Source organism: Planococcus citri, chromosome 3 (assembly GCF_950023065.1).
Source record: "Planococcus citri chromosome 3, ihPlaCitr1.1, whole genome shotgun sequence".
In the NCBI taxonomy this organism is placed as follows: Eukaryota; Metazoa; Arthropoda; class Insecta; order Hemiptera; family Pseudococcidae; genus Planococcus; species Planococcus citri.
In genome coordinates this window covers 62,829,017-62,843,934 of record NC_088679.1, presented here as the reverse complement: position 1 = coordinate 62,843,934, position 14,918 = coordinate 62,829,017, and the positions used below count along the sequence as shown (strand labels likewise).

Genomic DNA, 14,918 nt, shown 5'->3' with positions numbered 1-14,918 from the left:
TTAGTCTGCAAAACGGGGGATTTTTCCACCATAAGCAGGGATCAAAATTTACCTCGGAGTTGTTCGAGTATATATAAGAACGAAGGTTATTAGCATTAATTGCTATTCTTATACGGGAATCGTTGAGGAAATTCGACCGTTTACGACGACGACAACGACGACGTGTCGAAATACCTACCTTAGAACTTACAAGAAGAGAGTCGAGAATGCCAAGTTTATTAACCGATAATTACATTGTGTTTTGGGTATATAGGTATAAGAGTTGGAAGCATATTTTAATAAAGTGGTAGAATTTTAACGATGGGGAGATTTCCATGTAGGTCGTTGGAATACGATCAAATATGCTTTGCTAGGTTAGCAGTATACGAGTATAAGGTCTATAGGTCTGTGGATACCTATTTGTACATTATGTATAGGTGTCCACGTGCACATATAACACGACACGAGAGAGTCGAGCTGGAGCTCGAGCCTATGATTTAAATTGTTACATAAAACTTGAAAACTAATTAACCTTTCGTCATGCATCGCGAGTCGTTAATTTGGAAGCGACAGGCTAGCGCTCTATGGTTTCAATTAGCATTATAAGCCGAAGACAAATTACCACAAGTGGTTCATTAATTCACCATCGTCATCGTCATCATTGTACCTACGTACAAGTTCATATACAGAGTATAAACTTCTTCTTTTTTTTAAAGCTGAACAGATGCGATGTATAGAGTGGTGTTTTTTTTATCCGTATATTTATTCGGTTTCATTATACTACATATAGACACGTGGTATATAGTGGCACTCTTCTGGTAGAGTATGCCTGTGTGCCACGATAAGAGTCATCTTGGTTGAATAGAAGGCACGATGAAGGCAGCGGCAGAACACAATGTGCGAAAATCTCACAACATGCGCGATTGCGACAACTAATCCCTAAGGTGTTATGGGAAAGAAGGGATTTCGACTTGGTGGTGCTAGCTGCCGATTTCAACCGCACCCTCCAATTCGCCATTATGCCAAAAGCCATTACAATTTTAACGCGCGTAATGAGTATGGGAAATTTTCACCGTGATACAAGTGCACCCTTGGCACGTGCTAAGGCTGGCAACAAATGTGGCTCGATTTTTATCTCGAGCCAAATACTCGTAGTCTAGCACAAGCTCGGGGACTCGGTGTTTTTTTTCTCATCCTGATCAGTCTTGAGAAAATTTTGTCCTCTCAGTTGATCGTAATCGATGAGATCGATGAGGTGGGGTAGCTCTGGATGGTCTCTAAGGTACCACCTGTGATCGAACAGAAGAGGGATTGGATGGACTAAATCGACGTATTTTTTCTCGTCGTAATTCTTGCTATAATGTTGGCGATTTTTTTGTTGCTTAATCATTCGATTGACGTGAGGGTCGAAGTGCTTATGGGAAAATTTAAATTATTCGGGGGTTTGAATTGGTTTCATTATCGAGTTTATCGTGACGTTTTCTTTCTCTTACGTATAAAGAATGTACTTATTCGATATGGTGTTTGTCAACAGCTGCTTTGGCAAGGATGTAGGAACTTGATAAGCAACGCTCCCCCTCCCCCCCTAAGATTAAGAATCAACTACTTAGTTGTATGGTAAATAGGTATTCGCGTTGAATTTTAGTGATAAGAAAATATGTAACTGAGGCGTGTGAGACAAAAAAACTAGAGAGATAAAATATCCTGTTGTTGTTGTTTTTTTTTCAATTTTTCATAGACTTAATACCAGGAATATTTTCACATGCGGTTGGCATTAAAATTTGACTCTTTTTTTTTCATTAAACATTGATAACATTTGAAACCCTGATTAGATAAGATTATTCAAATATCAAGTTATCTTGCTAAAGTTCTTTCAGTTGGTGAATATTCGCACAGTAAATTGAAAATTTTTATCAAAGCAATTAAAAATTTCATGATGAATTTCGAAAAAAAAATCCATCTCAATTTTTCTAAAAAATGATACAAACTTGAAAAAATATTACAGATAAGAATCAAAATTGTGGTGGAAAAAAATATTACGAAAAACTTGGGAAATTTTATTAATTTTGTAGTAAGGACATACTGCATTTTTATCGCAATTTTTCTCGAAAATTATGCCATTTTGAGAAAATTTTACAAGAATATTATCAATTATAAGTAGGTAGGTACCTAGAAGGGAAAAAAATCTATTGTAGAAGGAGAAAAGCTCTATCAATTACCTACGTTTATTTAAAGAAAAAAAATTATTTCACTCTGGGCCTTCAATTTTTGAGATAAATTGTCAGAAAATTGAAAATTTGCGAAATTTTAGGACGATTCAGTTTTACTTTTTTTCTAAAAAATTACGCCATTTTGGAAAAAAATTTATGAGAATCAAAATTGTAGAATGAGAAGAGTTCTATCAATTATTATCAATGACCTTTTTACATTTTATCCTACCATATTCTTGTGATTAATTGCCATAAAAGCATCAAAAATATGGATAAGCTGACGATGCTTGATTTTTATACCGCAGTTTTCCCTCCAAAACAATGCATACCAAAAAATCAAATTTTGAAAAAAAAACCTATGAGTTCATCAAAACTGAAAAATTTGACTGATTCTCGTAAAAAAATGTTGGAGGATTTTGACCAAATGCAGTGTAGATCTTCGTTTCGAGTTGAAAGTTACTCAGGAAAAATTCCAACGTCGAAGATGAACCTGGAAGGAAGATATGGATCCTCAAAGAGGTAGCATTATCGAAAAAATTCGTGGTTTTTTCGTTCCAGCTTTTGCTCAATCTGTTTTTGGAAAAATATCACAGTCCCAAAAAGGGGACAGATTCGCCATTCTAAACCTGCTATCCTGCTGAATTGCGAGAGATAAAGCGTAAAGATGTTGATAAAATTTAGTAAAGAACTTCTTTTCGAGTTATAAAGTACTCTGCATTTTTTTGAGCTCCGAAAATGATCCTGGAGAGAGATGTGGGTCAGTAGATAATTGGAAAAATCATTGTTTTTTCGCTCTGTACCCTACACAACCTATTTTGAAAAAAATACTCAGTTCCAAGAGATAGTATTTGAGATTCTGCTTCTAGACCACTTTTTGGGTTCTACTGATCGATTGAAAATGTATATTTTTGTGCACATTTGTGTTTTTGAAAAATGTTTTCCTAAATATTCAAAACATCGAAAAGTATCATTTCTGAAACTGGGGAAATGTTTTTTAAAGCAATAGTGCCAATTTTTTGGTCATTACTGCTAATTTCGATTAACCAAAAAAAAATTAATTAGTTTTTGGCTATTTTTCTCGATTTTCTAAAATAAAAAGAGGTCTTAGATTTTGATGTAGTGGCCTAAGTCGACGCAGAATCGTGAATACTATCTTTTGGTACTCGACCATTTCTCCCAAAATGGGTTGGGTACTGGCTAAAGCGAAGAAATCACGATTTTTTCAAAAATTCCCCCCTCTTGGAGTATCCATATCTCGCATCTTAGAGCTTCTCCGGAGCGGAAATTTTTTCTGGTTGATTTTAAACTCAAAATGAAAGTCTTCGCTGAATTTTACTAAAATCCCTCCGACACCTTTTCGTCCTCGATCCACTCTTGCGAAACATTATAGGTCAGCACTATAATCCAACTTCCTGTACTCGAGTTGAAAAGTGACATCTACTCCATTATCCTTGTTCATATAAAAAAGGATCCAATCAAGTCGAGCAATGCTGCGTTGGCGACGTAAACGGATTTTTTTTCAAAATTAATTAAATTTTCCGCGATAATAACACACAATTTTGAAACGAAAGGTTTACACGAAAATTATAATTTGCTGGAATTACGACGACAGCTACGTATACCTATTCTGAATGTTAGCTGTGAAATTAGCGATGTCAACCAAGTCACCTAGAGCATTATTTGCGGTTTCATTCGCACACAAGGAAGAGAAAATTTTTACATATGGTATAATAATACTCTGCGTACCAACACATATGGCAAGCATCACCATGCATCAGAATCAGAACCGAACGAAGAGAGAAAAATACCCGTGCAAATATTCAAATCACGTGTGTTAGCGTGAGCGACTTGACGACGAGTGAAAAGTGAGATGCAGCAATAGGTCAAATACCTTGGGAGAATACGCTGCGCTGTGCTGCAATAAACCGAGCGAAATAAATTGAAAATACCCGAATATTTGTACACACATATATACGAGAGACGAGTAACACGAACGAATATCAAACGTCCTGAAATCATGCCGAGCTCTTAGAAAAATTTACTTCAATTTCACATCTGACCAGTTTCTCAACTACACGCGTGAAAAAATAACCTCTTCCGTGTACACATATTTACATTTTGAAGAAAAAAAATCACCAATTCGATAAATTCGCGCAAACGTTTAAAATAAACAAAGTGCCTTTTAAACGTAGGTAGGTTCCTCTACCTAGCGCAGATGTGCTCAAAAAAGACAAAGACTCGTACAAAATGCTGCTATACTCGTTTAATTTCGTCTCTTTTCTATGCCACTATCACCGAAACTCGTAATGAAAGTTTAATTTTCCAGCTGTATTAACCCGTTGTACCCGCGTGAAATGCTTTAACATAAAGAGTCGTTTCGACGATGACGACGACGACGACGACGAGTCGACGATGCATCGTCTCGGCTTCCTTCTTTTTTCTTCTTTCCTCATCGACCTATTAAACAGGCAGTAATAATGGCCAAAAGACTTGAAAAAGCTTCGTGTCGAGTAGCTTTTGTTGATTTTTTCCCAGTAATTATTTAATGAAAAGTATACCCGGAGTTGTGAGACGCGCGCGTTAACAGGTAGTTGACTTTGAAGAACCGAAAAAAAAAACTGTCTCGAGTGGACTGCTCATGCTCTTTTTACAAATTTATTAATTAATTTTCTCTTCTCACGCGCCGGAGTCGGTTTATAAAATACTATTCGACGAGGGTTTGTGTATTAATTTATATCGTTAGGTACCTGAAGGTGTTACAAGAAGTAGATGCAGGTTTAAGTGTATTAAATCACTCATCAATTAAAATCTGGGTTGTGGATTGGTTCTGAAGAATATTGTGTGATTAGGTATTTTACATTAATGATGTAAATATAGAATTTTTATTCGAGATTTTCACATTAGGTCTCATCGAAACGAAATACTCGTAGGTATGATAATTTAGAATGAGAAAATCCAATTTGGAAAATAACTCCACGTATCAAAGTTCAAGAGTACAGAGCGAAGTACCCAGCTAATTTGATGGGGAAATGTAAATTGGGTACATTGACGAAAATTGCTCCCTAATCATTAGGGCAGAAGAATATATGCTCTAAAAAACCCAAAATATGCGCTCATTTTGATGAAAATATGCAAAAAAATTCTTAAAAAGTTGAAGTATGCCAAAAAATTCCCACCATTTCCTACACAATATGGGTATCGTTTTACAGGGAAAAACAAAGCGAATTCAATGGTAACCTTGATAGTTTGATAAAGTGAAAATTCCAGGAGGTATTTGCAAGGAAAGGATATAGAATTCAAAGTTTTATGAGAAAAAAATGAAAATTTGTGTTGAAAAAATTTCATTTTTCAAAAATTTTGTTTTCAAAAAATTACAAAAAAAGCAAATTTTGAAGATTTTTAAAAATATTCCCTAAAAATATGGAAAATCTGTGAAAATTGACAAAATATGCTGAAATATGCGCTAAAACAGGTAAAAATATGCTAAAATGTGCATTTTTAGTTGAAATATGCTAAATAACATTGGCTCAGTCGACTTGAATTCTCTTGATTCGCAAAGATGTGTTTGATATTCGCTGCCTAATAGCACAGAAAAAAATATGCTAAAGAATATGTTCTTCTGCCCTACTAATCATACATACATTGGGCACATGAAATTCTGAAACCTGCTGGAGACTCTAGAAAGGAATGAAACCACTTTTTTTGTTTTTGATGGCTCACCACAGTAACGCACCTTGTTTTATTTTCAATTGTTAACTATGGATCATCACCAGTCATCTATTTACAACTTAACTTAATTCTAACATGAAACAAAATATAACATTCTTCTTTAAACTTAATAACTAAAAGGTAACTTTTCTGTCAGTGGGGTAGCAGCTCGGGTTTCTTCCTCATCCACTCTGCTGCTGGCATCTGCTTCAACTGGTGATGGTTTTTAGACTTGGATCAGTGGTTTTGACTAGATTGGTGTTCTGCAAGCTTGGCTTCCTCTTCGTCCACTTCACTGCTGATGTCTTCTTCAGCATTGGTGGTTGACTGCATCCTTGGCATCCTCTTTGTCCGCTTTGCTGCTGGGTTCTTCAATCGTGCGTTGATTTGCAAGTCAGGGGTAGCAGGCAGAGCCTGGCGCACACACCTATAGACACTATGTGTCATTGATAGGCCAGATCTCACTACTAGCTAGCTCCTGCTGTTTTCAGATACTTGATCATGCAGCATTGCTACCCCATTGGGTGAAAATCTGTCCATCCGCTGAAAAAGACGCCAAAACCAGCTAGTTTATTGACGTATTCTGAATATACGCATGAAAAAGCGCTGTTCAGAAAGCAAATTGGTGCACTGAAAGAAAAATCTGCTAAAAAATCTGCTACATGAATATTTCGTAGCGTATTTTTCTCAGGTAAGGCCACAACATGTTCAAATTACGGGCATCTTTTTCGCGTTGGAAGAAACCAACTACAAAATACGCTACGAGTATGTTTTTTGGTGTAATTCTTTCGCATATTTGATAAACACACGCGTAAATGCGGGATTTTACGCGTGTGTTTTCGTGTAGTATAGGAATATTTGCATTTAATTAAATATATGCTGTGGTGGTCAGGTTCGTAGAGAAGTCGCCTACTGATCCAGAGACCCAAGATCAATCCCCAGCAGTGCCAAAAATTTTTTGTGAATATTGAACATCTGCAGAATTTATTGCGTAAAAAAATACGCGCACGGATTAATGAGTAGAAAACTATTGGCGGAAAGTGTTGATTCCTACCACGTTTTTTTGTCGCGTATGATCGGCAGATTTTCACCCAATGGGGTTTTGCTTTGCTGGGGTGTCTTCACAGTTAATGCTTTGCTGGTGAAGACTGAAAATGGTCTGCCTCCCTATCCAAGCAAGTCTGGCAGTTTGCAGGGCCATTCATCCAACATCAGGGCCTGTTTCAGCCGGTCTCAAGCTTCGTTATGTCTGGGACATCTCCACACAATGTGAGGAGTATCTTCGGCTTCTCCAGTGTCACATCTTAGGCAGGTAGGGGAGTCTCTCTTCTTGGGCTTTTCGAATTTGTACTGATCTATGTCCCCATGCACCATCAGCAACTGCATCACATACGTATTGACTACCAGTCTATTATGGTGTCTGTACCTGATGTGGGGTTTAAATCTTTTTGTCTTAAGCGCTTCAGAGTCTGTCCAGTCCACCTGGAATGAAACCACTACCAAGTATGTACCTTTTTGAGCTTGATTCTAAAACTGGGAAATTCTGGAAATTCTGAAACTGGCTGGAGACTCTAAGAAAGGATTAAAACCACTACCAATCAATTTGGAATATCGAAAATAAAAATTTCTAAAACAAATTTCAGTCTTTTACGTTTCTACTTTGGTAAAAAAAATAATTTTATCCCCTTTCACCCCCCCCCCCCCTCCCCAGTTTCATAATCTCAAGAAAAAATTCCGGATTTGAACCATGCAGAAATGTATTTTGAAAATTTGTACCAAAACAGAGTGTCTAACAAAACTCCCAGATGAGATAAAAAATCATTACTTTTTCATGACCATATTTTTCACATTTTTACCGCATGAAAATCCCCCCCCCCCTCCTCAAAAAAATTAAATAACTTGAAACTGCGAGAACATTTTTCAATTTGTTGCTCAAAATCAAGCTCTGACTTTTTTTTGACACGTTCAAAATCTTGAAATACATAAGTAAAAGTAACCCATATACGTACGTAGATACATACTCGAGTGAAACTACATCTATAAAATGATCTAATTCTTACATGATCTTTATATACGATCTCTTTTTCTGCATCTCATTAAAACGATACACGCATTGTAACCTTTAACCAGTTCAATTTCTATAACACCTACGAATTCGAGTAGGCGGATAGGAGTACGATACCTATGTCTACTGCATACTGTGTGTGCATATCTGTCTGCTATTCCATAAGCGGCACAATCCCGTCCGCCATTATAATTGGCCCGATTATTATTTACCTTCATTTCTTCCTCGTATTGTATGTATTTAAATCCTGCAGCAGCACACGCCGTAATATAATAATTCATCTCATCGTAGACTGTATTAATAATATAAAAGAGACTCGGATATTTATTATTTACTCTTTCTTATTATTAAATCGTATACTTATTCAGAAACAAACCAAAGATATCTGCTCATATAAAATACAATCAGAAGTGGGTTACGCGTCGTTCATCTTACCCCTCATACTCCGCATCTAGTTAGGTATATTCGATGCAAATTCAATCGCAGTACATCGTGCCATTGAATTAGCTGCAGACCAACTCTATAAATTATTACGTATTTGTGATGTTTTTGTTTTGCTTTTGCTTCGTACTTTATTTTTATTCATTCTATTCGGAGAACTATAGTCATTATAAGAGATTTAATATTACAAATTCTGCGGGAAAAAAAATCAGCATCGATGGGTTACCTGGCGGATTCATTAGTCAGTATCATATGACCACCTAGCGGGAAGCCTACGGTTTGGTAATTTTTATAGTAAATTATCGATAAATGAATACTTTCTGATGAAGAATTTCCTATTTAGGAATTCAGATAGGTAGATACGGTTACGTATAGGTATATTTTTATTCTCGAGTCGATCTCGTAGCAGAGAAATATTTTGATGGATTATCGGATCTGTTTTATTATGCCTATACTAGAAGCTATTAAATTAATAAGTATACATTGCGACTAGTTTTCTACTGGGTATTTTTCTCGTTTTTGTCGACTATTCCAGGAAAGTGCGGAGAATCCACGAAGTATCATTTTTTTCAACCGGGTTAAGTAGGTATAGGTACCAATTACTCGAATATTCGGTTGGATGTGTGTTGGAATTAGACGATCAAATGGGATTTTAATACTGGAATCCGGTCAAGAAATGGGTACCTGTTATTTTCAGAACGTTCAAATGAATCGAGATACGATTCAGGGATGCGAAGAAAAGAAACGATGTAAATTTTTGAGACCTGATAACACGACCGGAAATGATAAAGTGGCTTTTTGGCTTTTCGAATTTCATTGCACGTTCACCCCAAAGTGAATTTATTGCAACAACTCCGACGAGACAGCTTCTGCGACTGTATCATCGCAGCCAATTTACATACATCCTACAATCGAGAGTCTTCTACTTTATCAAAAGAATTGAGAGAACGCTTAAAGTATCACTATCAATGCAGACAATAAGGGGGAAGAAACTGTCAATCGTCGTTTGATTAGATATATAAGGCACTCGTATTGTCGACTTTTCCCACCCTCTCTCGTGTAACATCTTTTCGCGTTAAATTTCTCCCCCACAAAAAAACAACATCGTATTCGTTTCAACCTGACAAACTAAAACACGTAAAATGAAGTTTAAAAAAAACCGTCTGCGGTACTTGATTTGGTATAGTATTTGAGCTGTTCCTGCGAGCCCTGTTTGCTGGGTATTATCTTTTTCGTTCTCGTGTTTAAATTAGCTTAATACGTTTGAAAACGCAGCTCACAGCTCTTTCATTGTTATCTAAAATCATACGTGCCAAGCCCCTCTTAGGTGGAGAGAGAGGCGGGAAAAAAATGGGAAAACAAGAGGAAATAAATATTTATTCAACGAAATACCGACATCGTTTCCTCGCGTTTTGTATCCCTGCACTTTGCCCCCTTTCGTTACAGAATGACCACGTTTTTAGTTATGACACGTAGACATACAAACTCACGGTCGTCATCATCCCCACACACAAGCAACGATGATGGCGATGGTTCTTTATGAATAATATACATTTTAGTAAATACGCTACGGATAAATTACGACGAATTATTGACCATACGAGTTGGGGAAAAGCACAGAGTTGACCACGCGACAAACGCCACCCATGTTCCATGTTTGCGAGAATTTTAATTATATCAAATTGACGTTCGAATATAGTATATACCATAAGAGTAAACATGATAACCTGGCAGGGGGTAAAAGAGAGGCAACGGGTTATAATTAAATGGTAAATGATCGTTCGTTTATTAGCCAGAGTCAGCCTCAGCCCCGCAGTCGCGTGAGAAAGTTAAATATACGACATTTGGCGCGTAAAATTCCATCGTACATCTCCAGAGGATATTTTGGCGTTAACGTGACACCGCCGCCGTCGGATTGGAATTGGATATGATGAAAAAGGTGGATTGAGGTGGAAAAACCATATACCAAAGGCTGCGTAGATATACGAGTACCTAGGGGTGTAACTCCGATGACGTTTTGTTTTAATGCAATTTTCGCCAGCCTTTGATTGATGGTCTGGTACAAATAAACGGACACAACATCGACATCGCAGACGAAATATGACACGTGTGTTATTATTACGTCCATTTTATATTACATATTACACGTAAACGATTCACCATCATGTAACGTATCTACCATGGTCTTTCTTCCTCTCGAGTACCGTACCGATGTAGGCATTTAAAACGTAAATGATCATTTTATATGTACAAATCGAGATACGGTATCGAAAAAGCCAGACGATTGTTTTCGATTATAATGCACGATTTATCTACGATGTGAATCTGTGAATCTATCCATCTATCTATACGACAGATAGCCGAGAATTGAATAGGACAAATCGAATACGATGCGAGGAACTATACGAGAATGTCGTTCCTTGAAACCAACCTATGACTTTTGTCGTACGAATGAACGACTGCGATATGGAAAATATCAATTAAAATGGTGATGGGAATTTTACCAAGCTACTAATTTTCAAAAATGCATTATTTTTTCTAAAAAATTTTTCAATTTCACCTTTGACGATATACGAGATTAGTTTATGTTTTTTTTTCAACTTGCTCTCTCGAGAATTTCATCGAATGAAGGCGACACAACATCATCAGGGTATGACTCTGACAGGTTTTCACTAATTTCAAAACATCTACATACGGGCTTGCATATGTCGAAAAGTCGTTCAAGATTATATGTACTAGATACGATGACTCATCTCAATAAAACGGATCTAATAAGTATTATAAAGATGAAATGAACCCATTTCTTGTAGGTTGGGTGGCACAAATTACCAAAGTACAGTGTGTTTAGTAAAGTCTCCTTCTCGCCAGTTTTTTTTTTAAGTTTTGTTTTTTGAAAGAAGAAAGTAATGGTGGAAAATTTGGAGTTTGGATTAGTGATCCTTGAAATATTTGCTCAAAGCGCAGGAAATGTTGGAAATTTCAAGACAATTCTCAAAAAATGCTTGAAAATACCAACAAAAAAAAAAAAAAAATCGTTAAATGTGAAAATCATCCAAACATCATAATTTTCCTGTAAAAATGGCATTCAAACTGTGTTGCAAATTCCTGAAAATTTATGAAATGAATGTTGATAAAATCAAAAAGTTAAAGTAAATTCAAACTTCAAATTTTTTTTTCAAAAAAGAAAATTTATCAAATTGAGAAAATCAATTGACGATTGTTTTGGGCTGTTTTGGAGCCTACAGTGGTTCTCTGAGAGTTTTCAGTTTTGAAGAAATTGTCTAAAAAAGTCTAAAATAAAATTCAGTAAGTATTATAGGAATATGTAAACTCATATTTTTTTATCTTTATGGGCTTTTTGATTGATTATTTATACAAGGTCAAAGGTGTCATGAAAGTCATGAAAAAATCATGATTGAATTTTGCTCGAAACACACTTGAAATTTTTTTTTAAAGCCCATAAAATGAAAAACAAATAAGAAAATAAAAAATTTGTTATTGTTCAAAAAAATGAAAAAATTGAAATACCTGTTTCAAGTTATTTAAATTTTTTTTTGGTGGGGATATTTTTATGCGGTAAAAATGTGAAAAATAAGTCTTGAAAAAGTGACGAAGAAGTCGCGATTTTTTGTAAGACTGAAATTTGTTTTAAAAATTCTTATTTTCGACATTCCAAATCGATTGGTAGTGGTTTGAATCCCTTCTAGAGTCTCCAGCAGGTTTCAGAATTTTCCAGTTTTGGAAAAAAAAACTCAAAGGGACTTGGGTGTGGTTTTTTTTTACAAGCTATTGTGGAATCTTCAGCAGGTTTTTTAATTTTCCATTTTTGGTGAAAAAAGGTCAAAAAGAAGTTTGGTGGAGATTTCAAGTCATTCTGGATCTGGAGCCTTCGGCAGATTTTAGGTTTTTCTCATTTTGAAAAGAAAAAATTGTCACTAAAAGGACTAAAATGAAGTTCAGTTCATGAGTAAATTCGAATTGACCATATCAAAAAGAGGATTTGAAGACATTCTAGAGCCTCCAGAAGATTTTGAAATTTTCCAGTTTTGGAAAAAAATGTCAAAAAGAGGCTTACTTAGTAGGTAGTGATTTCAAACCTTGAGTAGCCTCCAGCAGATTTTTAAATTTTCCAGTTTTGAAAAAAAATGTCAAAAAGAGGCTTACTTAGTAGTGATTTCGAACCTTAAGAAGTCTCCAGTAGATTTTGAAATTTTCCAGTTCTGGAAAAAAATGTCAAAAAGAGGCTTAATTGTGATTTTAAATTTTCTGGAGCCTCCAGCAGATTTTTAAATTTTCCAGTTTTGAAAAAAAAATATCAAAAAGAGGCTTAATTGTGATTTCAAATTTTCTGGAGCCTCCAGCAGATTTTTAAATTTTCCAGTTTTGAAAAAAAATATCAAAAATAGGCTTAATAGTGATTTCGAACCTTTTGGAGCCTCCAACAGATTTTTTAATTTTCCTGTTTTGAAAAAAAAATTTCAAAAAGAGGCTTAATATTGTGATTTCAAATTTTCTGGAGCCTCCAGTAGATTTTTAAATTTTCCAGTTTTGAAAAAAAATATCAAAAAGAGGCTTAATTGTGATTTCAAATTTTCTGGAGCCTCCAGCAGATTTTTAAATTTTCCAGTTTTGAAAAAAAAATATCAAAAAGAGGCTTAATAGTGATTTTAAACCTTTTGGAGCCTCCAACAGATTTTTAATTTTTCCTGTTTTGAAAAAAAATTGTCATGAAAAAGACCAAAATCAAAATTCAGTAAAATTATAAACTCAGATTACCATCTTTGTGGGTTTGTTGATCAATTTTGGTATAAATTTTCAAAATCCGTTGCTGAGGAGGGGAGGAGGTGGAAAGGGTAAAAATTTGACCCCTTCTAGTGTCTCTAGCAGGTTTTAGAATTTTCCAGTTTTGAAAAAAAAATGTCAAGAAAGGGATTTGGCAGCGATTTCAAGTCATTCTGGACTTGGAGCCTCCAGCAGATTTTGAAATTTCCAGATTTGGAAAAAAAAGGTCAGAAATTGGCTTGGTGGTAGTTTCAAGCCATTCTAGAGCCTTTTAATTTTTCCAGTTTTTCGAAAAAATTGTCAAAAGATGGCTTAGTTGTGGTATCAAACCATTTTATAGCTTCCAGTGGATTTTATAATTTAACCGTTGAAAAAAAAATTATCACAAAGGTACCGAAAATCAAATTCATCCTTTGTGCGTATAAACTGAACGATGAACGAATAAGTCTGTATTTGTAAATAATACAAAATAGTGTTCAAAAAAGCCTACAGAAGTTAAACGCAGGCTGATTTGTTTGATATATAGACGAATTGTATGTAGTTTTATATCGTCGAGCTTAATTAAAGTAATTAATTACACGCAGCAGCCACGCCGCCGTTCCCCCTTCTCCCTTCTCTTCTTGTATTCCACCATTACTTATCAGAGTACCTTCGAAAATTTCAGATTTATTCGCATCGTATGGTATATGTTTGGCAAGTCGGACAGGGCAGGCAGGAGGGCCCTCGACGATGGAAATTTTTCATTATAATTAAGTTTCCAGGTACTTGGAAAAGTTTTCACAGCACGATAGTCGTAGATAGGGAACTCGCGCGTATAGATACCTGCGCAGATTGCCGTAAAATTCCTATCTGAAAGGAATTCATTATTTTAAATTTATTTCGATAAACTCTCCTCCGATGAGGTCGAATGATGGTTAATCAAGCGACGAGCCAGTCATCCACGCAGACCGGAGCCGGAATCAGGGAGAATTTCCTCTATTATACTCTTTTAGTGTTACCTACGTTGGTTGGTGTGTTGTTTTTCATTATGTGTACCTGTATACATGGTGTACTGATTCATTAATCCTCTTCGTATAGTTCTCGTAGATGATTTTTTGTTGTATTGTGTGTTTTTTTCTACGTAACCGTGCTTTACGTTATTGGAAAAGTTTCTCGGGATCATTTTCTTATACGAGTGGAACGAATCTGCTTGTTTATTATAGGTACTCGAGCATCTCGTATATGTGCATGAGAGATTGAGAGTTCGCGGTCATCGTAGGTATGCTTAGCATATAAGAGGGTAGAAACATTGAAACACGTTTGCTTTATGATGAAGTCGTAGCCGAATGTCGTGGTATTTTCTTATTTACTTATTCATTAGAGTACCTAGATATTCATTACCTATACGTAGAAGAGGTAGGTATTCAATTCATCGACTAATGTGATTAGTACACTACCGAATGAATAAAACGAAGCTAGCCAAGATTCGTAAACTCGAATGTGAATACCTACATACAACGTATATATAAGGGTACCTGAGCTATTTCTTAAACCCGGATATGAATTGAATACGTTACTCTTGGGTATGCTTTCAAAGGTTACAAGTCGTATGCCTTTGGTTTGAATTCAATTACCACCTTGCCTAATCGACTCTGGTCTTTTATCCACATTTCGAGCTAGTTTTTTCCAACAAACAAGCTACCACCTTTGTGAAAAATTACGAGGCTTTTTGCTACTTGAAAATGTTGTTGGTT

General features: G+C 35.7%; 1 protein-coding gene across 5 annotated transcripts in view; it reads left to right on the top strand.

The window, feature by feature from the left end:
• The window catches only part of ed (echinoid), a 271,443-nt gene that overhangs the window by 229,345 nt on the left and 27,180 nt on the right, over positions 1 to 14,918 (top strand). The gene's annotated exons all lie outside the window — the stretch shown is intronic.